Source organism: Lissotriton vulgaris, chromosome 9, assembly GCF_964263255.1.
Source record: "Lissotriton vulgaris chromosome 9, aLisVul1.2, whole genome shotgun sequence".
NCBI classification, from domain to species: domain Eukaryota; kingdom Metazoa; phylum Chordata; class Amphibia; order Caudata; family Salamandridae; genus Lissotriton; species Lissotriton vulgaris.
Window position 1 is genome coordinate 788,552,306 of NC_141697.1, and position 27,530 is coordinate 788,579,835.

At 48.8% G+C, this 27,530-nt stretch overlaps 1 protein-coding gene and 1 pseudogene across 3 annotated transcripts in view; one reads left to right on the forward strand and one right to left on the reverse strand.

Moving 5' to 3' along the window:
- Positions 1–1,630, reverse strand: part of LOC147692268 (transmembrane protein 121 pseudogene) — a 54,371-nt pseudogene extending 52,741 nt beyond the window's left edge. For both annotated transcript variants that reach the window (XR_015300020.1, XR_015300017.1), the window contains exon 1: positions 1,221–1,630. The product of XR_015300020.1 is annotated as a transmembrane protein 121 pseudogene, transcript variant X4 (transcript). The remainder of the gene's footprint in view (positions 1–1,220) is intronic.
- Positions 1–27,530, forward strand: part of MRPL11 (mitochondrial ribosomal protein L11) — a 712,335-nt gene that overhangs the window by 182,156 nt on the left and 502,649 nt on the right. The gene's annotated exons all lie outside the window — the stretch shown is intronic.

Genomic DNA, 27,530 nt, shown 5'->3' on the forward strand with positions numbered 1-27,530 from the left:
GGTTTATATCTCCAGGGGTCTTGTCCATCTTTCTCTCTTCCGCGGCATTTTCCTGTTTCCTTCTACTCCCCCGACCCTTTTCTTCTCTCTTCCCCTCAGCCCCCAATACTTATTTCTGTAATCCCTCCTCAGAAGCTCAGTGTCGAACATTTTCACTCTTCTTTATGTTTTACTTAAACGTGTGCTCCTTTCTTTTCGGGTCTCAGGCGTGTGTCACTGTCTCTCGCTAGTAGTGCCCCGTGCGCTTCTCCTTTGGTGGCGGTCTCTGCTCTCCCTTTGCAGTTTTACAAGGTGCGGGCCTGGCCCAACGGCATCGGAGCGCTTTTCATGAGCACCAAATGACATCACAAGGTCCGGGGTAATTACGCGATGTGGCCAAGATCACAGGATGTTGAGCCGAGGCTGGGACTCCCCAGCTCTGGCCTCTTCGGCACACCTACAAACTCTAATGCACGCGCCCCTTCTTTCTTCCCTCTATCATTACCTTCTTTAGTTTGTCCTCCTCCTCAAGCTAAAACTCCCATCCCTCTGTCTCTTCATGTCCCTTTGTCGTTTGTGTGTACGACTCGGCAGACACAAGCCTCCCCTCGCTGCCCGCTCACCGTGTGCCCACTCGTCTGGCTCTTCCTCTTTCTACGCTGTCTCGCCAGACGATGGCTGTCTGGTTTGCACTCACTCGGGGCTGTCTCCTGTTTGATTTCTCGCTCACTCTTCCCTGTACTTCTCTGGTGTTTATCTGGGTGCAATCACCAGTGAGTGTTGATTTGCCTTAAATGTCTTTGTAGCACTTCCATGAGGTTTTTGCTCGCTTCAGGGCACCAGGGGTACAGCTGCGGAGCAATGGTGGAATGGATGGGAGAAGGGTGAATGCAAGGGAGGGATGATGAGCAAATGGAGCTGGGGAGGTCTTTGACAAACCAGGGAGGGATGGAGGGTAGAAAACGAGCAAGGTCTCTCGTAATATCTCAGAGCCCTCTTATGCTCTTCATATTTTGTTTTCTCTCTCGGGTGTTCTCGCACTCTCACGATGGCTCTCTGTTGTCCAGGCAGAGTCGCGCACTCTCCAACAGTGTCTCGCACTGACACTCAGTCGCCTACGTGATCTCCGCCTTTCAACATTGCATTCTCAGATTTCAACTTTCACCTCACTCTTGCACAGATTCGCTTACAAGTCCAGGCTGTGGCCACTAAATGTTTCATATTCCATCCCCACCGCTTACCAGGACTCCTCCGGTTTCACCTCCATCCCCGAGCGAGCGCTGGCAGCCCAAAGCTGGCTCCTTCTTATCTCGGATTCCGCGGTGACTGGACGCGGCTGCTGTGTCTCTGGAGCGACTCCTCATGCAGCCCCCGAGGGGGACTCAGCTGCCCCTAGCCCTCCGTGCCCGCGCCGCCCCTGCAGAGGGCACTGAGACTGCAGCCCCGACACTGGGTCCCAGAGCACAGCTCCTGGAAGCGACCCCGCAGCCCTCCTCGTCGCCGAGCTTCAGTGAGCTGCCAGTGCAGCGCGGCAGGTGTGCCCGCGCCCAATCAAGGCGGCCCCGCGAATGGGAGTAAAGCGCGCGCGGCGCTGCTCTCCTCAGCTCTGCAGCCGCCGGAACACGCCCCCTCGGCCTGGGAAACGCAGCCTGGCACGCGTGCTTCCAGCGGTGCCAGTGTGCCCGGGCTCTCACTGGTAATCCGTCTCTTATCCCCCCGAGCCCCACCCCCCTGCCAGCCCCCACCCCTGCTTACTACTGTGGGGGGAGAGAGAGTGCGTGTGTCGCAGAGCGGAGACAGGATGCACGAGTCGGAGTTAATCACAGTGTGCGGTGGCAGGAGGATAGATTCCCTCCTCATACATACACCGCTGTTCCCCACACCACACGGCATGCTGCCGCTGCTCTGGGGTTTATTGAAGCAGGTCGGTGTTTGACGCCACCTCCAGTGGAGGCCCCGGCTGGCGAGTAAGTTAGGGTGGCGGAACGCTGCCTGAACACATCTCGCCAGAGCACCATGCTTCTATGATAGTGCTTTCCCTCTACAACTCATTGTTTTCAGATGCGTTAGTTCAATTGCCCCGCCTTTTTACTGTATTTTATAAGGAAAACCCTAAGCATTTTTAACTTCACAATATTCTAGTACATTTTAGAGGCTTCTGGATGTGGTGACCTTCGCATCTAAAAGTCATTAGTAAAACTAAGAGCAGCACCTATTTCCCTACCGCATTTGACGTGTTTCACCAGTTTTTAGGTCGAAGCCGTATCTGGTTTGGTAAAGACATCTTGGTTGGGGACGTTCGCAGGGCTTCCATGGGAATGCATTCCGCCCGTTGCTTACTATTGGCTTTGTGGGTTGTAACTCACACGTGCTTGTTGTCGAGGCTGTCCAGCTTGAGTTCCTGTCTCCCTTGGGCCATCCCTTGTTTACTCTTTCAAGTCCCCGATTTCTGTAAAAATTGTCTGTAAATCTTGTGCTTATCTTGTCACGTTTGCTGTACATTCAAAGACCGAGGTCAAATGTCAGAATTTGTCGTCTGAGGAAGTATAGTGCTAACATTTCTTTCTCTGACTTTGTCATATAGATGTGCTTTGCCTTCACACTGTGTTAAGTTAGCATGAGCTTATTAGGAGTTTTAACGCCATTTTAGCTTTCTGCTGCTTCTGCCCACGACACATAATTGTTACTTTAGCTTTGAGCCTAGTATAATGTTTTGCTTCAACGAGAATAATATGTTATTGCTCTGATATCAGCTTTGCTTGGTGAGCTGTGTCTGTACAGTGAGTGCTGAAGCCTTCAAGGATAACTCAACACAGTGGTTGTTGTGAGGTCTGATCTTCGCACGTTCCTAGACATAACATACATGCAGCTGCGGCCAAATTCTGGCTTTGGGCGCGTTTTTATATTGCATTGCACAGAGCATACACACACACACTTGATGGTGCTTCGAATGAAGAGAGCTGGTGGAAGAGGATGTTATACCTTACCACTAGGATCTGAGGTATGGGGTCGCCCTGCTAAAACCCAAAGAGACCTTAGATATAATATAATATACTAGCAAGGGAGGGTAAGAATTAGGTGACTTTTAGCATTCTTCCCTCTAGCATTTTAACATGCTTTCACCCTTTGTATTCCATGGACTAGTAAATATGCTGATTACTTTGTTTCTTATAATATGTTTGCTTGTATTAGCTAAGATACTGTGCTTGAGAACACTGCATTAGAAAATAAACATTTCAAATGTGCACGCGTCCTCATTTACTCCTTGTTCTGGATAGAAATGATTGTATAACGAAAGAGTGTTCATGTGTTCCATGTTACCTGAGATGTTCTAAGTCCATGTTCTGGTTTGTCTAAACATTGGGAGTTTGTAATAACCAATGAGACACTGTAGCTAGTCTGGTAGGGGATTTTGGGTACTAAGGTGAGTTTTGGTACACCCTAATTCACTGAGGTTCCAAGTCTCTATGTACAGTTCTGTATGAGAACGGAATCCCTGCGACAATTTAGAAGTGAGAGGATTTGTATGACAATCGTGCTGGCTACTGATGGTGTGCTGGAGGAAGGCTGTTGGATGTTATTTCTCTAAAACACTACAAAATATAAATATCTGTAAATGATCTGTGCAGAAATTTCAGAATATAGGATTAGGAAAGAATAAATGAAGCAAATATTTTGGTAATTCTGAAATATGGAGGAAACATGTCTTAATATGATTAAAATCCGTTCATTAGGTGATGATATTGCCATACACTATTGTTAGTGCGCTGTATACTTTTATCAGTAAAATGGTCATTTAAATTGAAGATGCGTTGGCTGAAATGTCAGTGGGCTACCACACTATTCATATGCCACTTTACACCACTCCATGTCAGTGCACTTGACTCTGCATAACTCCACTCTCCGCCACTCAACTCTGTGCCACTCAACTCTGTGCCACTCAACGCTGTGCCACTCAACTCTGTGCCACTTCACTCTACACCTCTCAACTCCAATCTAATCTATTCCAATGCACTCTGTCACTCTACACAGCACTCCTGCACTCGTCACTCCTGCACTCCACACCATTCCAGTGTAGGTCACAACACTCTACTCTGCACCACTCTACACCACTGTGCCACACTGTACTCTATGCCAGTGCACTCTGTGCCAGTACACTCTACATCTGTCCACTCTCAGCCACTCTAATCTGCTGTGCACCACTGCACTGTATGCCACTGTAGTCTACGCCACTGCACTCTACTCTTCACCACTCCACTCTACATCACTTCACTATACTCTGAACCAATCTACTCTATGCCACTGCACCTTGCACTCTACGCCACTGCAATCTATGCTGCACGGCTCCACTCTACACCACTCTAATCGACACCACTCTACACTGCGCCACTGCACTCTATGGCGCTTTACTCTGCAGCACTGCATTGTTCACCACTGCACTCTATGCAAATGCACTCTATACCACTTTGCTCAAACCAGTGCACTGTGTGTCACTGCAATGAACAGCAATCTATCTGGACCACTGCAGTCTACTGAACTCTATTTTACTGTGCACCACTGTACTCTGTGCCACTGCTCTCTATGCCACCATACTCTGCACCACTCTACTCTGTCACTGCACTATACTCAACTCTGCTATCCACCACTGTAATCTACAACACTATACTTGCAGCACTGTAGTCTCCGCCACTGAACTCTACACCACTCTACTCTTTACTGCTTCACTCTTTGCCACCGCACTCTTTGCCATTGCACTCTTCTCTGCACCACTCCACTGCACTCTACACCACTACATTCCTCTCCAGTCCACTTGAATCCACTCTAATCTACTTTGCACCAGGGCACTCTATGAACTCTATTCTACGCTACTTCATGCTACACCACTCTACTGTATTATACTGCATTCTACCCTGCACCACTCCACTCCACACCGCATCTCTCTACTCTTCCCTACACCACTCCACTCTGTGGCACTCCACTTTGCTTCACTGCACTTTACGACACTGAACTCAATGCCACTCTACCCTGCACACCTGCATTTTATGCTACTGTATTCTACGCAGCTGCACTCTACTCTGCACCAATCTATGCCACTCTACTGCACTCTACACCAAATAACTGTATTCCACTGCACTCGACACCACAGCACTTACGCCACTATCCTCTATGCCACTCCACACTACCCTGCAACCCCCACTCTATGCCACTTATCTCTACTCTGAAACAATTACTCTATGCCACTCTACTCCATTCTATGCCACTGCATTCTTGTCACTGCACTCTAGTTCTCAACAATGTAACCTGCACCACACCAATCTCCTCTACATTACTCTACTCTGCACCAATGCACGCTATACAGTAGTGGACGATGTCTTGATAGAGTGGTGGGGTAGGGGAGGGGGAGACAAACAAAAAACACTTACCTGCCGCATCACGCTCCTCTCCACTGCAGGCACAGGCTCCCAGATTCCACTGCGGCCAAACCTGACGCTGCTTTAATGCATGAGAGCAGCGTATGGATTGGCCTGAGCGCCCTCAATTTGTGCTCCCAGTTAGTCTGAGCCTGTGCCTGCTCTCTCCAACCCAGCAGCACAGTTCAGGTTGGAGAGAGCTTCAGTGCACACGACGGGATGGCTTTCTTGAACAGCCGGCCATACCATCATGCGCATTGAGAGCAGTTCAACCACTCCCCCACAGGAGGAGCTGTGGGGGAAGAGTGAGTAAGATAGCGACAAAAGACCAGGGCCCTGAGGGGCCTGATGGGGGCCTGTAGGAATGATTGCCAGCCCACAACAGGGCTTTTTGGACTAGCATAAAAGTCGATTCAAGTCATCCCCTAAATAGAAAGAGAATGCCCTGCACCAGACCCACAGGATGTGCACAAAGTATTACAAATAATACATCAACACATTTTTTTGGAAACATGGAATACAATTGCTCTTGGCCCTGGATACTTTTTGAGTTTCGGACTCCAAATAGACAAGTCAAAGTCTTGTAAGATACACCCAATGTTGGGCCACCAACTTATGAGTTGTTATCTCAGATGGTGGGAGAAGGTGGATTCTCATCATACTTTCTACCGAAATGTACGTAGACTTGACTGGTACAAGACTCCACCCTACAACACAGCAAAGGCTGAGCAAATAGTCATTTTCCCGTTGCCCCTTGATAGTGATTGCAAACATTGGTTGGCACAAGCATGAATGTTAATAGTGAGGGAATGAATGAGTGTGAGAAGTGAGTGGCTCTGTAAGTTTGGGGGTGGGTAATTTATTTTAGTTATTATTTCTTATGAACAAATGTGTACATATGGAAATGTCTTCCTGTGTCTTCAAGGTTCTTATGATTCTTTCTGTATATGAAATTAAAAGATTTGATTAACACAATTGAACTTATTTACTGTATCAAAATATATAGTAATGTTTATATAATTATATAGCACTGCATATATTGTATGTATTATATATTCTAATATATATATATATATATATATATATATATATATATATATATATATATATATATATATATATACATACATGCATACATATACATTTTTTCAATTGAGAAATGTATAACGTATAAAGAAATTATAAGTCAAGATATGAGAAATTGATATATAAATAAAAACATTAATAAAATGAGTTTGACACTAGGACAGAATGGTTCAATTTTTATAGTTATTCATACGTGGCTAGTATTGGGAGCGTCTTGTAGCCCTGTAGGAAGCAATACAGGTCTGGTGGGACAGTTCATTGTATTTATTGTTCTACCACTCCGCAAGTGCATGTCATCCCTAGGACCTGTCAACAAGCCTCGGCTTTGAGAGCAAAAATAAAACTATAATAAACAAGAGTTTATTATCGTTTTCTTTTTTCTTGGCTGCTGGCGGTGTGGGGGGCGATTCTCCTTCGCCATAGCGCAATAGCCGCCACAGACTTTATACCAATGCACTCTACACCAAAGCATGTTACACCACTCTATTCTACTCTGCACCTCTGCACTCTATGCCACTGCACTCTACACCAATGCACTCCACGCCACTTTACTCTACTCCACTGTTCTCTATGCCAGTCTACTCTATGCCACCACACTCTATGCCTATGCACTCTACGCCATTGTACCTGTGCAACAATCTTCTCTGCAACACTGCACTCTATGCAACTGCACACTAGGCCACTGCACTCTACTCTGTGCCACTCTACTCTACTGAACTCTACGCAAATGCACTCTACGCCACTCTACATGTGCATCACTCCACGCCATTGCCCTCTATGCCGATCCATTCTACGCCACTCTATTCTACTCTGCGCCACTGCACTCGACAATGCCCTCTATACCTCTCTTCTGTACCACTGCACTCTTTGCCACACAACTCATACTCTACAGCACTGCACTCTACTCTGCACCACTTAATTCTACATCAATGCTCTAAATCCCGTTACTGAAAACCAATGCATCTACCCCACTTCACTCTAGGCCACTTCACTGTACTCTATGACATTACACTCCACAATACTCCCCTCTAGGCCACTGTACTCCCCTCTATGCCACTCTGCGACGCTCTATGCAACTTCCTCTATGCCTTTCCATGCCACTTTGCCCCACTCTATTCTACGACATGCTATCTCTCTCTACTCCACTCCACTCTATGCCACTCTACTTTACAACAATCTATGCCACTCCACTCTGAGACACTCTACACAATCCTCTCTACCACGCTCTTCAACACACTGCTCAACGCCATTCCACTCAATTACACTATTCCACTCTTTGCCACTCGACTCAACGACTGCTCTACTCCACTCTACGGCAGGAGCGGCTTGCATGGATTGGTAGTGGAGTGGCAAGGGGTGGAGGGGGTTCTAAAAAAAAAGTTTCAAAAAAGTACAATTTCGATGCCTCCTTCGTCGTCACTGCGCCTCTCCCCTGTCATCGCTGCATCTCTCCTCCGTCTTCTGCCGCCAGGAACAGGAGGCACATCCATGCTCCCTTGACTAATCACAACTCTGCAATGAAGTTTTGTGATTGGTCTAAGCGCCATGGTTCGGCGATCAGCCAGGTAATGGGACCTGGGCATGTTCTCCACCCAGGCTCTTATGCAGCCTGGGTGGAGAACATGCAAAGTACGCATGACTGTTTGGCCGGACCTCCAGGAACAAGTGGAGTAAATGTGCCAAGTCTATCCACCAGGAGAGTGATAAAGGTGTAGTATGCAGCTAATCATTCATTGTGAAGCACACGGTTACAAATATAGTACTAAACACTGGTGTGGTAGCACACTGTCTTCTGTAGTAGGGGATCTCTGTGTATAGTCATAATCTAGTGAATAGTCCCGCCCATGTGTGTGGACCCCGGCAATCAAAAATAATCTCTTAAGTTGTCAAAATAATGCAGAAACTGCAAAGACACTTAAGAGAGAATTTAAAGACAAATAATGCAGCCTATATCCACAGGCTACACTGTCCAGTACTTCAACTAGAAAATTCCACCAAAAAACACCACACATAATACAGCCTGCCCACTTTCTACCATAGAGAAACTTGCCTCCCCCAGTAAAAGACTCTGGAATGAGAGAGAGGAAGGTAGGGACAGACAAGCCCCATAGGCTGCCATTATGTGGCTTAAATAGGATACTGTGCCTTTAAGAGAACTTTCCAGAACTTCTCCCAGTATCCCAGAATGCATAGCAGATCCCTCTACTTTCAGTTCTTTTTTCCGGCTCCTGCTTACAGGACCCTGGCATTGAGCTCTCCCTTGTTTCAAGGGTTTATTGAATATTTTGGCACTTTTGTGTTTTAAAAGTGTTTCAGGTTACTTTCTTGGTGTTCTCTTTCTCTTTTGTGTGCTGTTTCAGGCGTTTTAGGGCTCTAAAATGCCTGGCCTTTTTGATAAGTGTCCAGCATGTGGGAGGAAGAAGGCCAAGAGTGATCCCCACGATGTCTGCATCGTCTGCCTCCCTGAAGATCATGTCCCTGAGGACTGTGTCATCTGCAAGCAGTTTACTGCTCGGACTCTGAGGGACAGGATGAAGATCTGGCTTTCTGGCCTTGAAGAGAGGCTTCTGCAGGCTGCAGGTGGGTCTGGGCAGGCTGGGAAGGTTCCATCTGCCTCTGCTGAGGCCTCTGGGGGGGTCCCCAGAGGCAGGAAGTCCAGCAAACGGTCCCGGTCTCCGTCGACGTCGATTGCTTCGACGACGACGTCGAGAGGGACGACGGTGGTGTGCTCCCCGGGGCTCCGGGTGGAGACGGCGTGACGGCTCGACGGCGAAGGGCCTGGAGAGGTCGCCGTCGAAGCCACCGTCGACGTCATCGTCGACGTCGAGGTCCTCCTATCGACGTCGGAGACTAAGTGACAAGCATCGGCGCTCGCCGTCGAGGCGACACCGCCGATCGCCGTCGAAGCACCAGTCGACGTCGAGGGGCTCCTCGACGTCGAGAGCATCTAGACGGCTGAATCGACGCTCGCCGTCGAGGAAGGAACGTTCGACGTCGCGGAGGCGGCGTACGACGTCACGGAGAAAGAGGTCGACGTCGAGGAGTCGACGGTCGACGTCGAGGAAGAGGAGGTCGCCGTCGAGGAGTCGACGGTCGATGTCAAGGAAGAGGAGGTCGACGTCCCGGAGGCGGCGTTCGACTCCGGAGTCGCGGAGGCGACGTTCGACGCCAGAAAAGCGACGCTCAACGTCGAGGAAAAAGAGGTCGGCGTCTGGGAGTCGTTCTGCCTCTCCAAAACGGCGCAAGAGGGATTCTGGTTCCAGAAGTCAAACTGCTTCTAGTGGAAAACGCAAGAGGAAGCGTTCACCTGCTGAAGGGGCTGGATCTCAGCCCCCTTCGCCTAAGGGGTCACCGGGCTCGGTGTACTCCGAGGTGTACACGCCATCTCGGCCTCGGTCGCCAACTCCTCCTCCTGTTCCTAAAGAGGATCCTCCACCCAAGCCTCCACTTCCGTCAGGCGACCCACCACCACCGCCAGTCCCTCCGCATGGGCCCGCCCCGCAGCCGAGGGTTCCTCCTCCGAGGTCCACTTCGCTGCCGTCTTTGTCTGTACCTCCTAAGGGGACCCCAAAACCGAAACACCGAGAGGAACCAAGGAAGACCCCACCACGGAAACCGGTGGAGCGGCCACAGGCTCGCAGGTCTCGCTCTCGCTCTGGTAGAAGGGAGAGATCGCGACACAGATCGTCCACGAGGTCGAGACACCGCCATAGGAGGCGCGACTCTCGCTCCCACACAAGGTCCTCCGGTACCAGAGACTATTCTCCTACCTTGTCGGAGTCCCCGGACACGAGGGTGTCCCCGATTGATGACCTGGTGGCGTTCCATGATGTCCTTTTAAGGGGCGCTGCGAAGTTGGGCATATCCTTGACGGTGCCTACCCCTAAAACTTCAGTCATTTTTGAGACATTACATCAAAAACACCTGTCTCGTCCTCTCCTGCCTCTGGCACCGGGCCTGGAGGAACCGGCTATGGCCCTTTTTCTCACCCCTGCGGTGACGAAGGTGGCTCCATCGAGGCTGCTGAAGAAGTACCGGGCTCCCGACTCGGACCCGGCCTTTCTGAGGGCAGAACCCCCTCCAGACTCTGTCATTGTGACGGCGGCCCGCAAGCAACACGCCACATCCCCGTCATCCACGGTTCCCCCGGATAAGGAGTCCAGATGGATGGATTCGGCAGGGAGGAAGGTGTGCGGAACATCGGCTACCTCCATGAAGGCTGCGAGTTCCTCGGCGCTGTTGGGTCGCTACGACCGCGCCCTCTGGGACTCCCTCCAGCAGTTTGCAGAGTTGTTGCCCCGCGAGAAGCGCGAGGACTTCCAAGAAGTGCTGAATGAAGGGATGCTGGTGGCTAACCAGATTATCAGCGCTGCAGCGGACTCTTCCTTGTTGGCAGCTCATGGGTTCTGCCATGGGGTTAATCAACGACGTCACGCCTGGCTCCGTCTTACGTCCCTGAAACCGGACGCCCAGCAGAGGGTGGCCAACCTACCATTCTCCGGCGAGACCCTCTTAGGGAAGCATGCGGACGATGAGATGGCCCGCATGAAGGCGGAGGCCGAAACGCTCACGGCTGTGGGCCTGGAGAAGCCTAAAGACACGAAGAAGTCGTACCGCCCGTTCCAACGTCGGTTCGGTGGGCAAGGCAGAGGACGTGGCCAGGCTTCGGGACAGTCGCAACAGCAGCAACAGTTCCGTAAGCCATTCCAGAAGCGCCAGAAGGGCAGAGGAGGCCAGCAGTCGGCTCCGGCGCCCAAGGGCCAGGCTGGGTCTAGGCCCTAGGAACCTACTTCCCCCGGATCTGTTACCCACTCCGGTAGGAGGAAGCATTCAATTTTTTCTGGCAGAGTGGAGAAAAATTACTTAGGACAAGTGGGTGCTGAATATTGTTTGCAATGGATACAGTCTTCGGTTCACCAGCCCTCCTCCAGCAATTCCACCGGTCAGCTCGCAGTTTCAGCTACGCGAGCTTCAGGCGGAAGCGGATATCCTGTTAAGGAAAAGGGCGATAGAAGACGTACCTCTGTCTCAGAGAGGAAGAGGTCTGTACTTCCGGTTCTTTCTGGTTCGCAAGAAGGACAAGAACGAGTTCAGGCCCATTCTGGACTTGCGACAGGCAAACAAGTGGATTCGCAGGGAAAAATTTTGCATGCTGTTGTTGCATCAGATTTATCCTCAGTTGCAACGGGGAGACTGGCTATGTGCTATAGACCTACAGGATGCGTACTTCCATGTGCCCATTGCACACAAGCACAGGAAGTTCCTGCGGTTCCAAGTCGTCGCCAATCATTATCAATACACAGTACTCCCATTCGGACTGAAGTCTGCGCCGAGAACATTCTCGAAGTGCATGGCGGTGGTAGCAGCACACCTGAGAAAGAACAAGGTGTTCGTCTACCCGTACCTGGACGATTGGTTGATCAAGGCATCCTCCTTCTCGGAAGCGCGAGCACACTTCCAGAAGACGTGCGTTCTCTTGAACAAGCTGGGGCTGCACATCAACATGGCCAAGTCCGTCCCGACTCCGGTCCAATGCATACAGTACTTGGGAGCCTCCATCAATACGCTGTCAGCAAGCGTGTCTCCTTCGGAAGAGCGACGATTATCTCTCCTTCGGAAGGCTCAGGCTCTTATGACAACTCCATCTACAACAGTGAGGATGGTGTCTTCTCTACTGGGATCGATGGCCTCTTGTATCTTCCTGACGCCACACGCACGGCTGCACATGAGACCGCTGCAGGAGTGCTTGGAGGACCAGTGGGATCAGAGGAAAGGATCTTGGGACGACAAGATTCGACTGTCGCTGCATGCTCTTCAGTCTCTGAAGTGGTGGTCTTCAGCGGAGAATCTCCTCAGAGGGGTTCCCTTTCACAAGGACATTCCCACGCAGACTGTCGTGACGGATGCTTCTCTCCTGGGATGGGGAGCGCACTCCGGGACTCTACAGATTCAAGGAACGTGGTCACCGATGGAGGCCACGTATCACATCAATTTCCTGGAACTCAGAGCTGTTCACTTGGCACTGAAGGCCTTTCTTCCGTCCTTCCAGACCAACTCTCTGCTTGTACAGACGGACAATACCACCACAATGTATTACCTCAACAAGCAGGGGGGCTCGAGATCACGCACTCTGTCACAGGAGGCGCAGGCGATCTGGCACTGGCTCCTAGCCAGAGGACTGACAATAACGGCTACCCATCTGCCAGGTGTGCAGAATGTTCAGGCAGACGCACTGAGCAGACTGGTTCAGGAAAACCACGAGTGGGTCATAAACGACGAAGTACTAGGAGAAGTCTTCGCAAGGTGGGGAACTCCAGACGTAGATTTGTTCGCCACCGCCGAAAACAGCAAGTGCAGAGACTTCGCCTCCAGGTACTACCAGCAAGGGACGCTGGGGAATGCGTTGTGGATCGACTGGACGAACAGCTTTCTGTACGCCTTTGCTCCCATTCCTCTGATTCCGGCGGTGCTCATCAAGCTGGCCCGGTCCAGGGCGCGGATGATACTCATTGCCCCGGAGTGGCCCAGGCAGTGGTGGTTCACGGACCTACTTCATCGGTCTGTCCTTCCTCACATTCGGTTGCCGTGCAGGCCGGACCTTCTCACGAAGTTCGGGGGACAGATGTTACACCCCACCCTCTCGTCTTTGAGTTTGGCGGCATGGCTCCTGAGATAGTGCAATATGGCCATCTGAATCTGCCTGAGGATTGCATGGACATACTGAAGGAGTCTAAGAGGCCTTCCACTCGGACTTCATATGCTTACAAGTGGAAGAGGTTTTGTATCTGGTGCCAGTCTAAGAACCATGACCCTACGACCTGTAAGGAAGATGTCATCCTTCCTTACCTTTTACATTTGGCGCAGTCTGGCCTCAATGTGCATTCCATTAAGGTTCATCTTGCTACATTGACTGCCTACAGGAAATGCCTTTCACAGACTTCCTTTTTCCAGATCCCTGTGATCAAAGACTTTCTGGAAGGATTGAAGAAAGTATTCCCTCCTGTCAGGCTTCCCTCGCCTTCGTGGGAATTGAATGTGGTGCTGTCCAGATTGATGAAGGAGCCTTTTGAACCTATTCATAAGGCTTCGTTGCAGCACCTGTCCTGGAAGGCGGCGTTCCTCGTGGCCATTACATCGGCCCGCAGGGTGAGTGAAATTCAGGCGTTGTGTTGTAATGAACCTTATACTGTATTTCATGCTGCTAAGGTTGTTATGCGTACTCACCCTAAATTTCTTCCCAAGGTTATTTCTGATTTTCATGTCAACCAGACTATAACTTTGCCTAAGTTTTTTCAGAACCCTTCATCCCCAGCGGAGAGGTCTCTCCATTCCCTGGATGTTAGGAGGGTGTTGAAATTTTATCTGGATAAAACCAAAGATATTCGTAGGTCTGACCAGTTGTTCATCAATTATGGATCGGTCAGGACGGGTCTTGCGACTTCTAAGCAGTCCATCTCTAGGTGGATTGTGTCCTGCATACAATTATGTTACCAAAAGGCTAATAAGACCTTAGGAGGTAAGCCTAAGGCTCATTCCACCAGGGGCAAAGCTGCCACGACGGCTCTGCTCCGTAACGTGCCGATTGCTGAAATCTGCAAGGCAGCCACTTGGAAGTCGGTTCATACCTTTGCTAAGCATTACTGCCTGGACACTGACGCCAGGGCAGACGCTCAGGTTGGGCAGGCTTCGCTGCGGAATCTGTTCGCACAGTAGTGGCGTTATGTGTTTATTCTCCACCGCCACTTTGGTGTGGGGATGGGCTTGCCATTCTATTCACTAGATTATGACTATACACAGAGATCCCCTACTACAGAAGGAGTAGTTTCTGTCCTGTAACTCCAGTTCTGTAGTAGGGGTATCTCTGTTATAGTCATAAGCGCCCGCCCTCCTCCCCGGTGGAGATGTTTCATCATGTAAAGAATGCGACAGGTCTGGCGTGCTTCGCCTTCAAAAAGAACTGAAAGTAGAGGGATCTGCTATGCATTCTGGGATACTGGGAGAAGTTCTGGAAAGTTCTCTTAAAGGCACAGTATCCTATTTAAGCCACATAATGGCAGCCTATGGGGCTTGTCTGTCCCTACCTTCCTCTCTCTCATTCCAGAGTCTTTTACTGGGGGAGGCAAGTTTCTCTATGGTAGAAACTGGGCAGGCTGTATTATGTGTGGTGTTTTTTGGTGGAATTTTCTAGTTGAAGTACTGGACAGTGTAGCCTGTGGATATAGGCTGCATTATTTGTCTTTAAATTCTCTCTTAAGTGTCTTTGCAGTTTCTGCATTATTTTGACAACTTAAGAGATTATTTTTGATTGCCGGGGTCCACGCACATGGGCGGGACTATTCACTAGATTATTACTATAACAGAGATACCCCTACTACAGAACTGGAGTTACAGGACAGAAACTACTCCTTTTACATACAGCACATGTTTTTCATTGTAATGGCTACTAAGTTTGCACAGACATGTGGTTTTACTGATTAAAAGGTTATAGGGCACAGACAAAAGATGTGTGGGGTTTCAGCAAATATTTATCACTTGCACATCACCAACTAAAGTGTCTTGATTTGGTCTAGATTTGTTTAGGTCGTATTAAAGTATTTGTTTATTTCAAAAAATTTGCTTCATTTCTGCTTACCTAACTGCTGTTAAATTTTGAAATAATTGTAGAGTTCATTTGCAGGTTTAAATTTTGTGTGGTAGAAAACAAAAATAAATCTTATATGCTTTCCTGTCTTACATACTGTACACCAACAAGATTGTCACATAATTCACTTTACAAAATCCTCTCACTTTGATGCCAGGAAAAGAAAAGTAAACATCAATCTCCATGTTAAAAGAATAAGCAGCAATTTGTCAGAAGACCTAGCTTGACGTTAGACATCTGCCTTTTAATGCACTACAAATGAGTGAAGATCAAATCAAAATTTAAAGTCTCCTTTATTGCTCATTCACCTTCTGAACTCCAGCTTGTTTTTTTTTGGGGGTGCTACAGCACCCTACTTTCAGCACTCATGATTAGAGATCCATTTTTTACATTTATATAAAAAAGTTTAATTCCCCACTGACCGTAAATGAATCTCCTGCTTAAACACCTGACTTCACCCATATATTTCAGGCACAATGTTGGTAAATAAGCATTTTGTTAATGTTTCAAATTTTCAGGTCCATGCATTAATTCAGTCCATATTTTTCCTCAATGTAATGGTCATTACAATCCTACTTATTCCATTTCAAATGTTTCAGTGTAGATCAATCTCATTTAATCCTTTGTAAATTCAGTGGCCCTCAACTGAAGTGAATTATTAGTGCATCTGGCCCAACAGGTGTACAGACCCAGTGGTCGAGACCACCATGTCGGCGTCATCTTAACATGGTGAGGCCGATTGGCCAATGATGAAGCATTTCCGTCCAATTCCTTTTTTCATTTTTGTTTCCTATAGGCATTGTTTCTTCATTCCATTAATGTGTAGGAATAAATAAGCTACCAATTTTTATGTGGTTTCGATCTTGGTGGTAGGTAAAGGAAATATAAATTGACAGAAAAAGTGGTTACCAAAGGCCAGACCACCTAAAGCCAAAGTAAAGTGCAGTACCTATGACTCCGAGGGCCTTGGGGACCAGTGGCTACGGTTGAGCATATTGTTTATTTCTTATTTTTATGAAATCTTTTTTTTGAACAACTTTTGACACAGATTAATCAAATTGTTAGCGCTACAATGGTCAAGTATGTGTTCACCTTTGCAGCACATTTACACATTTGTACAATAACCTCAACCGGAGAATTACAAATTAACAATCCCCCCACCCAACCCTGTCTTCTCCCCCCCCCCCCCCCCTACATTACAGTGCGGTCTCCCTCCTCCCACTGGCTTTTCTCCAATGTCCTCTGGAGCAACACATTCTTCGAACAGAACCCCACTTATAGTTTAGTCCCTGTAATCTTTTGATGCATGAGAATTGCCTCTGCTATGCCGCCCCCATGCTAGCCATGACTTGGCTGTGTCTCCTGAATGTCTCCTCGTCGTGTATCTTCCCTTCTCTCTGGGTCTTCTTCGCTCTCTCCGCTATCCCTAGTCATGCTGTCCATGAACGCTACCCACTCATTTATGTCCTCCTCCAGCTTATCATCCCTACGGATCTTCTTCTTATAGATTTCCTCCGCTCGTGCCCATCGAATACGTCCTTGCAGGGTTGAGCACATTGTTACATGTATACTGCACGATTATAGACATCAAAGTTGAGCTGGCTTAAATTCTCAGGGACCAGTCATTCCAGTGTCTGAGCCAAAAGACCAAGAAGTATCTGCCACCTGCCCCTTTCATTAAGTCTTAGGAATGTTCAGCAGCACAGCTGAGCTTGAATGTACAAGTCTCGCTGGGCAGGAGGGGGATACCTCACTGGATAAAAAGGTAGGTCCGGTCTTGAGATAGGGGCTGTTGATGAGGCTTAGGGTCTTCAGTAAAATTCAGTTTTTTAATTTTTTATTTACACCCAGAAAGTATCTTGCTTGAGAGATTTGGTCAGACTTTCTGAGCCCCACCACACATGACTTTCCTCACAGCCTAGTTCTGAAGGGGTTTCAGTTTAGCAATGGCATTTTCTGGTCAGCCCAGATATGTGGCATTGCAGTACTCCACATGGAAAGGGCACAGGTGGCAACAGTTGTTGAACTTTTCCAGTTTCAGGAACAGCTATTTCTGATTGAGCATCACCCCCAAATTTCGTTTGCTTGGCCATATCTGAAGGGACCAGAGCTTAATGTCTCCTCTTATGATCAGCATTTCAGTGTCTAACCATTTAGTTAAAATAGATACAGGACATCCCTTGCCAAATGCTTAAACAACACTCTTTGAGTCATGTTCTGGATTTAGAGAACTCTTGATCATATTTTAGAAGCAGTTGGGTGTCTTCTTCATAGGCACTGAACTAAATGAGGCTAAGGAGGGGCTCAGTCATCAAATGGGTTTAGTCGGTCATTTGTACAAAACATCATCAAAGTATGCAAAGATAAAACATGAAATAAATATGCAATTAAAATAGTATTAAACCATTATGAACACAGGTACAAATGACATCCCGAATCGGGTTAAAAAAAAACGTATAAAAATACACAAATTCATTTGACCTAGTCAATCTAAAAGGGAATGCTATGCAACCACCAGACATTTGGGGTACTGAACCATATGTACCAACTTGATATTTTAAGATACATGTACAGCACGAGGAGGGAAAGGGTTGAATAATAGCTTCATTGATATACAAATTATATTTTTGCGAATCAGCCAGAAAGAAAATAAAAAACGACTAAGTGCAAAAACTATTGGCCCTGGTGTATCTGCTTTTAGAATCCTAAACGCAATCTGGTGTTGTCAAGCACCCAGATTTAGGCATAATGGTCGAATTCATCTCCTGCGCAACTGCCGGTACTTAGTGCAAAAAAACAGGATGTGTTCTTCAGTTTCATTGACTTCGCGGCAAGCAGGGCAAAGATCTAAAGCTTTCCCCGGGAATTTCAATAGCAGATTGCCATACCTAAACCTAATATACAAACTCTTAGCAAGAGGGGGTGAAATCAGGTCAAGAAAGGGTTCAAACAGAGCACTAGATTTAAATATTTAGGTTTAAAGCATGTTATTGAGACATTTACAAAAATAGAAAACAGTTGTCACAAGAAATTAGCGCCATGGTACAGCCAGATAGGAGCGCATCCAGCGCGCAAAGACTCTTCAATCGAAATGTCCATCCAGTTGTGGCGCTTGGTGCGTATGCTGCGACAATAACTCAAAAATAAACAACCCCCCTTCATAACTCCCCCCTCCACTCCCATCCCCTCGAACCCCTCCCTTCCCCTCCCCGTCCAGTGCTAAATTCGCCCTCCCACTTCACCTCCCCCACGTCGCCTTCCCTCCCAGCTGATTTCAATCTGAGACTCATTGATAAACTGAATCTACAGGTGATGTTAATCTCAACAATCGAAGGTATCGTGGACATGTGAGTTCTTTAAATTCCGTAACCAGTAGTGAGTGAAACGGCTGCCACAAGTCATTAAACTGCTCCACCTCTCCCTCCACCGTGAGGGACAACTTCTCCATCCCCGGAACATGCCATAATCTATGCAGCCAACCCGTGGTGGAGGGGAGTGTGGTGGTGCGCCAGTGGATGAGGATATTTTGAACTGCTGAGCCCAATGCTATTGCAATCTGCCTGCCCCTACGAGACTTTAGAGGGTACATCAGCCGGTTGGGCAAGCCCAACAGTACACACGTAGGGAAGCGTGGCAGTTCGATGTCAAAGTGTGTATCAATCTCGTCTAAGACTTCTTTCCCGTAGGGGCACAGCAGGGGGCAGTCCCATAGAACATGTGTAAGTGTGCCTATCTGTCCACAAGCCCGCCAGCACGTGTTCTCAATGTTACGATTCATTTCATGCAATCTTTCTGGTGTATAGTACCGGTAGGTGGATACCTTAGTGAACGTTTCCGTAAGTCCCGTGTGGTATGCAGAATGTCGTGCTCGGTATGAAATCTGGTCCCACTCTGTGTGACTCAATGTCCTCACCAATTCCCGCTCCCAACGTTCCCTGCCCGGATTATAAAGATGAGAGGAAGGAGGCTGCAAGAATTTGTAAAGATCCGAAATTAATTTAGTGTCTGAGGTGCGTGTCACAAGCCACTTCTCATAAGGTAGGAGCCTTCTGTCTGCTGATTCACGTACCTGCGGCTGCAGCGCCCAGTGGCGCACTTGTATATACCGCATTCTCTCCGTTTCGGGTAGTTGATAGTCTCGTCTGAAATCCTGAAACGGGATGACGCCATCTGGAGTATACATATGGAACAGCGTTCTGCATCCCGCAGTCCGCCAGTGCGTGAAGGCCCCCTGTTCCATCCCGGGATTAAAATCCGGGTTCTCGACCAATGGCGTGACTGGCGAGGGGAATGTGGTGAGACCATGCACAACATATGTGGCATCCCATACTTTCATCGGGACTCGTGTGATGAAAGACACGTACAGATTGGGGGGACGGTTAGCCCTACGTAAAAAGGGAACCTCCTGTAGAGGCCGGCCCGCCACCGCCTGGTCTTGGAAAAGCCAGTGTTTTTCTGACTCCCACCTGCTCCACTCCACCAGATAGCACAGTTGTGCCGCCTGGAAATACTTGCGTAAATCTGGTATACCTAGTCCCCCTGCTTCAGGGGCTAGCGTGGATAAGGCCCTCTTCAGCCTGGGTTTGCGGCCCTGCCAGATGAAGCGTGCAAGGTCCGCTTGAGTCTGTTGGATCCACCCTTTCGAGGTTGGAGCGGCAGAGCCCGGAACAGGTATAGTACCTGCGGCAGGATGGTCATCTTTACCGCGGCTATCCTGCCTAGCCAACATAGTGTGCCTCTGCTCCAACGCCCTAGTTCCTCCTTAATTTTCTTTCCCAGGGCTGCATAGTTGGCGGTCACCATAGCGGGTAAGGTGGGCGCCAATAAGATGCCCAGATAAGGCACCAGGTCTCGAGACCAGTGCATGGGGAAGAGGTCTTGCAGTTCGGTTCTCGTGGCAGCGGTCAACGGCACATCGAGGGCCGCCGACTTCCCCATATTCATTTTGAATCCTGCGACAGCTGCAAAAGCCTCTAGCTCTGCCACACATGCTGGAAGTGCCCTCCTTGGATCAGCTAGTGTCAGTATAATGTCATCTGCGTAGAGGCTAATTGTGTGCGTTTACCTCCCCATCCGTATTCCTTTCGCATTCGGGTTTTGGCGTATCCTTTGGGCAAGGGGCTCCATATAGGGTGCGAAGAGCAGCGGGGACAATGGGCACCCCTACCTGATGCCTCTCTCTATTGCAAACCTCATTCACCCGCACCACCGCAGATGGAAACCTGTAGCAATTGAATACTAAGGTGCAAAATTTCTCCCCTATTCCCACCTTCGCCAGGACCCGCTCCAAATAAGGCCAATGTACTCGGTCGAACGTCTTCTCCGCGTCTACAGCCAGCAGCATTCTCTCCCCGGGAATCCGGGAGGCCTTCTTCAGGATATGAACCACTCTCTTGGTATTGTCCACCGTCTGCCTCCCGGGGACAAACCCTGCCTGGTCCGGGTCCACCAGTCCCGGCAGATTAAGTGCCAGCCGAGCCGCCAGGATCCCAGTGTTCAGCTTGAGATCAATGTTCAAAAGAGATTATAGGTCTGTATGAGCTGCAGTGAGCCCGGTCCTTCCCCGGTTTGGGGATGACCGACACGGTTGCTTGGAGTAGATCCGGTGGGATAGCTCCAGGAGCGGAGAATGAATTAAAGAGGCGGGTGAGGATAGGTGCCAGCACGGGGCAGAATGTTTTATAGAAGAGTGATGTATAACCGTCTGGGCCCGGAGCCTTTCCGTGTTTGAGTTTGGAGATGGCCGCAATCACCTCCTCAATCCGAATGTCTCTTTCCAGGTGCTCCGCTTGTTTCGGAGTGAGGGAGGGAAGGTCAACCGAGTCCAGATAATCTGCCTCCGCCTGTGCCGATGGGGGCTCGCTTGCGTATAGTTTTGCGTAGTACTGACGGAAACCCTCCGCTATCTGGCTATCTTCCGTAGCTGTCTCTCCGTCAGAGATTGACAGCTTCTTAACTAAATGTCGCTGATGCGCCACTCTGAGTTTGTTCGCCAGAAGCCAGCCGCACTTGTCTCCACCCGTGTAGTACGCATGTTTCAAGCGTAACGCCGCATACTCTGCTCTATCCGTATCCAGGGCTGACAGGAGTTTCCTCGCTGCCTTGAGTTGCTTCCAGATTCTAGGGGCTCCCGTTCGCTGATGTACCTGTTCCAGCTCACGTACTTTGCGCGTGAGTTCGTCTCGCTTATGTTGCCGCTCTCTGTTCTCCGCCGACGATATTGCAATAAATTCCCCCCGGAGCACTGCCTTCAGTGCTGCCCACTGTGTCGCCAGGGAGGTGTCGGCATTATCATTGTGAGTCTGATAATCGCGGACCGAGTCCATTATGTGCTTCACCACTGTTTTTTTATGCAGAAGAGTATCCCTGAGGCGCCAGACTCCGCGCAAAGGGGACACCGGTGGCAGGCGGAATGTGCCTGTGACAGGCGCGTGGTCCGATAAGGAGAGAACCCCTATTTCGAAGGCTGTGGCTAGGTCACAGACTGGCCCTGTGACCAAAAGGTGGTCCAGTCTCGCATAGGTCTTATGTGCATGTGAGTAATAGGAATAGTCTCTGTTGGGGAGATGGAGGCGGTGCCAGAGGTCGTGGAGATCCAGTTCCTCCAATTGGGATTTGCCTACCTGCGAAATCTCCCCCGTCTGCGGGTACCTCTGCGCTGATCTGTCTAAGGACGAGTCGAAGACCATATTCAGGTCTCCCCCTATGATAATGTGTGTGAGAAGTTGGCCTGATATATGATGTTTCCAATTCTGGAACCACCTTGTATCAGTCCAAACAATCCCTTATGGTGTCTGGTTGTAAGTCAACCTTATTAGACAAGCTATCTTAAGGGTAGCATAGACTAAGCAGCCTTAAAGGCTTAACTCAAGAGGTCGTGTTAAGCAAGCTGTTTTGCCAATCACAGTCCTGTAATATCAAATGAAAGGACACCACACAAGTATATATTATAAAAATATATGTATTTAATTCTAAATTAATCCCCAGTACTCTTTATGAGCAAAGGGGCACAAGCGTTAAATCAAAAGCACAGTATAACATACAAAGTTGCACAGTTATGGATGAGGGCGGGTGGCCACTCAAACCATATATTACAAAAGTGGTATAAGAGATACCAATCGAACAGTGGTTAGGCCTAGGGCCTAGGGAATCGCTGGGAGCAGTCGGGACAAGCAATGCTGAAGTCGGGAAAAGCCCGCGGGATTCGGGTGCAGCACTTAAAGTGCGGCTTGCACCAATGCAATGTCAATGGTGCGTAAAAGTTACACAAATAGAGTTTAAGGACACTTCCGCTGAACCTAGAGGAACCAAACTTTAGACACAGACCCTAGAGGTGTGTACCAGTGTGGGAACACCGGCGTTGCAATGTTACCTCACCCACAGGAAGCGGGTGCATAGGGTCGAAGTGGCGTCAGGTTTTGACACGCAGGCTCTTGGTGCTTGAAGCTGAAGATGCTGCAGGCGATGGGAAGGAGAAGTGTCCGTGTGATCCAAGGGTGGATCAGAGTAGAAGAGTACCTGAAAGCAGAGGGGACAGAGTCTGGGTCACTCAACAGTGACCAGGGTGGAACCAGGACGGAACCAGGCAATGTCGGGCGCAATCAGGTGGTTGTCGAGGAGCTTCTCGCCGCTGTCACGTGGGCTCTGGGGCATCTGCGACGTCCAGGAGCGGGTCACGATCTGTCCCACGCAGGCTCTCACCGTCGGCGCAGTCGGCTTCAAGATTGGAGCGAACAACACTTGGCAAGAGCAATCCACGCAGGACCGGAAGATTGCTTCTCACTCGGACCAGGAGGGTCAGAGCTGGTGCTCCTTCTTAGAGGAGCTGGTGCAAGTCTGGAGCAACCAGAATCGCCAGTCGGTTTTAGGTTTTCGTCGGCACAGGGGCCACAAGCCAGCTGGCAAGTGACCGGGCCAACGCGTCGAGCCAAAGCAAGCAGAAGGGCCCCACGCAGCACTCGTCGAGTGTAGAGGGGTGAGCTTCGGTGCAAGAGTGGCTCAGGGTTGGGGCTTCTCAAACCCCGGTGTACAGCTCCGAGGGTCACTCGTGGGCTGTACGTTCAGCGTCTCGTGGTCTTTTCAAGATGACGTGCCCCACGCTTCCGGTCGCCTCCACGGGTCTCAGCTCTGCAGGGACTGTGGATCGGGCTGTAAGAAGGCAGGCAAGCTTGATCTCGTCGATCTCTGTCGCTCGAGTTCCGGCGGGAACTGCAACAAAGCAGACGTCGAGGTGCTGGATGGTGCCTGTTTGCACAGGGTGGTCACTCCTTGACCACAAGGGAGATTCTTCAGTCTTCTACGTTGAGTAGGATGTCGAAGGGTCCAGAGTTTCGTTTCAAATGTTTCATCAGGATAATCTTAGTGCGTAGGCACTGCTCCCATTCTTATACCAATCTAGGGGGCTGGATTACCTGCTAGGTCCCCTCCTATGGGTGGGACCCAGGAAGGGGGTGGATACACCCCTTTCCTTTGATCCAGGCCGCGCTGGGACTGGGGCTGGTGTGCCCCAGAACCGGTTTGGCCGGATTATGCAAGGGGCAGCCTTGTGCTCCCCAGGCAGTGTCTGGTTTCTTTCAAACCTCCCTGCTACAATCCACTATCTCCTGTCTGGGGTGATGTAACACCGCCCTGCGACAGGAAACCCTTTGTCCAGGCCTCCTCTGCTGAGTTTCGGTCGGCAGCAGGAGGTCAGACTTATGTCTGTGGCAGAAGCATCCATTTTGTGGATCTGAGGCTCTTTTAAAAATCAACCGTGTTTCAGTAAAGTAACATGTCTTCTCCCTCTAGAGGGGTGGAATGCTATCCCCGTCGACAGAACTGTCGAGGGGATAGTATTCCAAATCGTATGACACCTTACACAACATGTTTTGATAAAGCCAAACCAAAGTTGCTATATAACCGCGAGGATTATAATGCACTTAATAGTATATGGTATAGTTAGGCTGCGGGGTTTTAGGTTTAAACCTATAATAACTGATAAAACCCCACTGAAAGAAAAATAGCCCTCACCGGTGAAAACATATAAACACTGAAAAAACACCTGCACAACCACAAACTAAATGCCATTCAACGAAAGGAAAAAGAAAGTGAAAGAGTCATTTTGTTCTTACTGAAGGGGTCAATAAAATGTAACTTTGTTATACAAGCATGCAGTAAGAAAGACTGGCTAACATTATTCTGCTTGAGTTTTGTTCTTTAGGGATGCCCCTAAAATATTGTTTCTTCTTCTTTTTACTTTTTTCAGTTTTATGGCCTTTGGTCTAAAGATGTAGGGTTTAGTTTCACGTTTTAGGTTCAGCTTAATTATTTTATAAACTATAGAGAATCAGGACATATCAAACCCACATTTGATATTTTGGCAGCAGTTGATTCTTTCACTGATAGGTAAAATGACTAGTTTCATAAAAATCTTTCCTAATATGAGTCATCACATTTGCCCACAGAGAATGGGTAAAAACCCTTAATACATCAGACCATAGTTTCTAGTGGGTCAGTATCGATAGGTGAATTGCCAACACCTCAGGCTTTAAACATTAAATGCAAAGTATAGTGACAAGTATATATATCACCAAGCATCTGGGATAGTGGTGAAAACGTGACTCCAGACTTTTGGAAAACATGGAACGCAGTGTCACTTGTTATGCTCTGCAAAAAAGGTTCTTTCCAAGTTCAACAAAGATTGGAGTGATATTGTTTGTATTTGTAGTGATTCGGCTGCGTATATAAAACACTTGTGTGATGACCTGTCAAAATTGATACCCGAGCTGAAGTGATTCCCTGTAGGAGATCCTTGCCACTTGTTAGATAGTATGCTGAAAGCATCTTTACAATCTTCAGAGTTAATGAGGGATGCTATTGACTTTTTTGTCCATTCTGGTGCAGTGTTTTCTTATGCCCAGGAACTAAAACGCAAATATTTATCATTTCGTGCTTTATGTGGCATCAAAGAAAGAGTCATCCCAACTGTTCCCCTTAGCTGACGGTTCTCAGCCCAAGGGGTTATGAATGCTGAGAGGGCCTTTTCACAGAAGTTTACATGGGAAGGAAAGCGCGAGCGCACATGACCAAAGACTCACTGAAGAAGTATTGTATGGTGTACTACAATAAGATTAATTTGCAAAAATCTCTTTGGACCTCATATACACTATACGTACACTGTCTATATACCATGTTCTTTCAGTGCAGAAAGCAAGCAATGATAAAAGCAAAACGTTCCATAAACACCGGAAAAACACTTTTTCTGTTGTTTTTAGTGGCGTGAAAATGTATAACCACTGATAACAACTATTTTTTAAGATATTGAAAACACTGAAAAAACCCCACCAGAAATTACCAAAAATAGAAACTGAAAACAGGACAGCCTAGGTATAGTATTATCCCGGATCACCTTAGGGAGTTGTTCCCGACAGCTGCAGACAGGCTCAGCTCATGCCAGAGCTCCATCTCACATTAAACCACGCACTCTGCCTCCAGGATTGATAAGGCCTTCCATAGGAGTGGCTCACAGGTTTATATGTGTCCAGATATAGGGTTAGATATAGGTATACTATATCTAAGCAAGGGGTGATTACACCCACTTGCCCCAGCTGAGTGATCAGCCAGTTATGTCAATTTAAGAACCAGCCAGGGGTGGCAAAAGCTATGCTTCAGCCCCTGGTAGGCCTTGGTGGCACCTATGCCCTGAGCACCTATAGTGCATGGTACAGGGGCTGACAAGGAGTCCATTTCCAATTGTGGTATGTACCTATAGCACATGTATTACGTATTTAGAGAGAGAACAGCAGGCTGGGGGTCTGATTAGCAGGCCCACAGCCTCAGTAAGTCGAAAACCAGTGGAGCAAAAAGCAAAAATTGGGGTGACCATAGGATAGCAGACCCTACTCTCCTACAATGTGCCTATCTGAGGTGGCGGTAATGTCCACTAAGGCCGAATTGAGATATCGCTCTTGATGCTCGTTGGGGCTGTATATCGACCCGATGGTAAACACCAGACCTCCTGACTTAACTCTATATGTTAGGAGTCTCCCTTTTTGTTCTGCAAATTTATGTAAAACCTCCCCTTTAAATGTTCTGGACACTAGGATTGCAACCGGCTGTCTTGGTAGTGTTGGAGGAGAAAAATTGTGTTGGGAATTTGTGAGATCGCATCCTCTGACAATCATGGGCTAGCAAGTCGGTCTCGAGCAAGAGACAAATATCTGCTTGTGTGTTTTCTAGCAAAGACAGAACCGCCCTCCCCTTGACTTGGTTATTCAACCCCTTCACATTAAGGGTGACGACCTTAAGGGCTGTCATCGGTGTGGGTAGAAACGTAGCGCAAGCACTGAATCATGGCCCAGGAGGGGCGGCTCCGAGGTATGTAGTGTGCAGGAGCACTGTTAGGCCAGAATGAATGCATCAAAAGCACTGGACGGTCCCTGCCCCTCTCCCCCCAACTCCCCCTGAACTTCCTTTGAACTGCCCTTCCCCGTCCTCCCCCCCCTCCCCCACATTCCCCACAACAACCCCCTCATGCAAACAACCAACCTCTCCCCTCCTTCCCTTCTGCACTCCCCTGGAACTCCAACAACTTTTAGTCCCAGTCATGTCCCAAGTGGACAAGTCTGTGGTGAATTACCGAAGTGGATGTCCGGCCACTTTCTCCTCCCCACGGCCCCCCTCCTCCCAGGACCCCAAACCTGCAATATCAGTAAGACTCTGTTGTTCTCCCCCCCCCGGAGCGTTTCTATGCCGTCATCGCCAAATCACCATTGGAAGCTGTGTCTCTGGCCACTTTGGAAACGGCATTCGCCATGTTGGCTCTAATGGTGGGCGAGTGTGGTCTCAGGGGGGTGGTGGGTGCCCGTCTCCTCGATACCCTCTGCCAACTGTCTCTAGGGCCGCGTCTCTGGCTTGGCGTAGCTGTTTCTTCCTCCTCTGCTGTGATTCCCAGAACCTCGCATGTCTCCTGCAGTGATCGTAATTGGTGTATCGTGCCATTCCACTTAAAAATGAGGGGGAAGGCGTCTCCCCAGGCATAGGACGTTTCATGCTCTCTCAAAAAATCAGTTGCTATCTTAAATGCTTTACGCTTCTGAAGGGTGATAGCGTACAAGTCCTGATACAGAGCCACAGAGTGACCGCGAAAGGTGAAGGAAGGTTGCTTTCGCGCCTCGGCCAAAATGCGCTCTTTCAGCGGGAAGTCTGGGAGAAAGGCCAGAATGTCCGGTGGTGGCGCCGATGCTCGCCTCGATGGTCCCACCCTATGCGCCCTGTCAATCCGGACGGGAAACTCCGCTGTTTCGCCCAAGATCGCCCTGAACAGGTCTCTTAAGTAGCCGGCTACATCCGTGCCCTCTTCTGTAGATGGAATTCCCCGGACCCAAATGTTATTTCGTCGAGACCTGTTTTCAAGGTCCTCGTTGTGCGTTTGG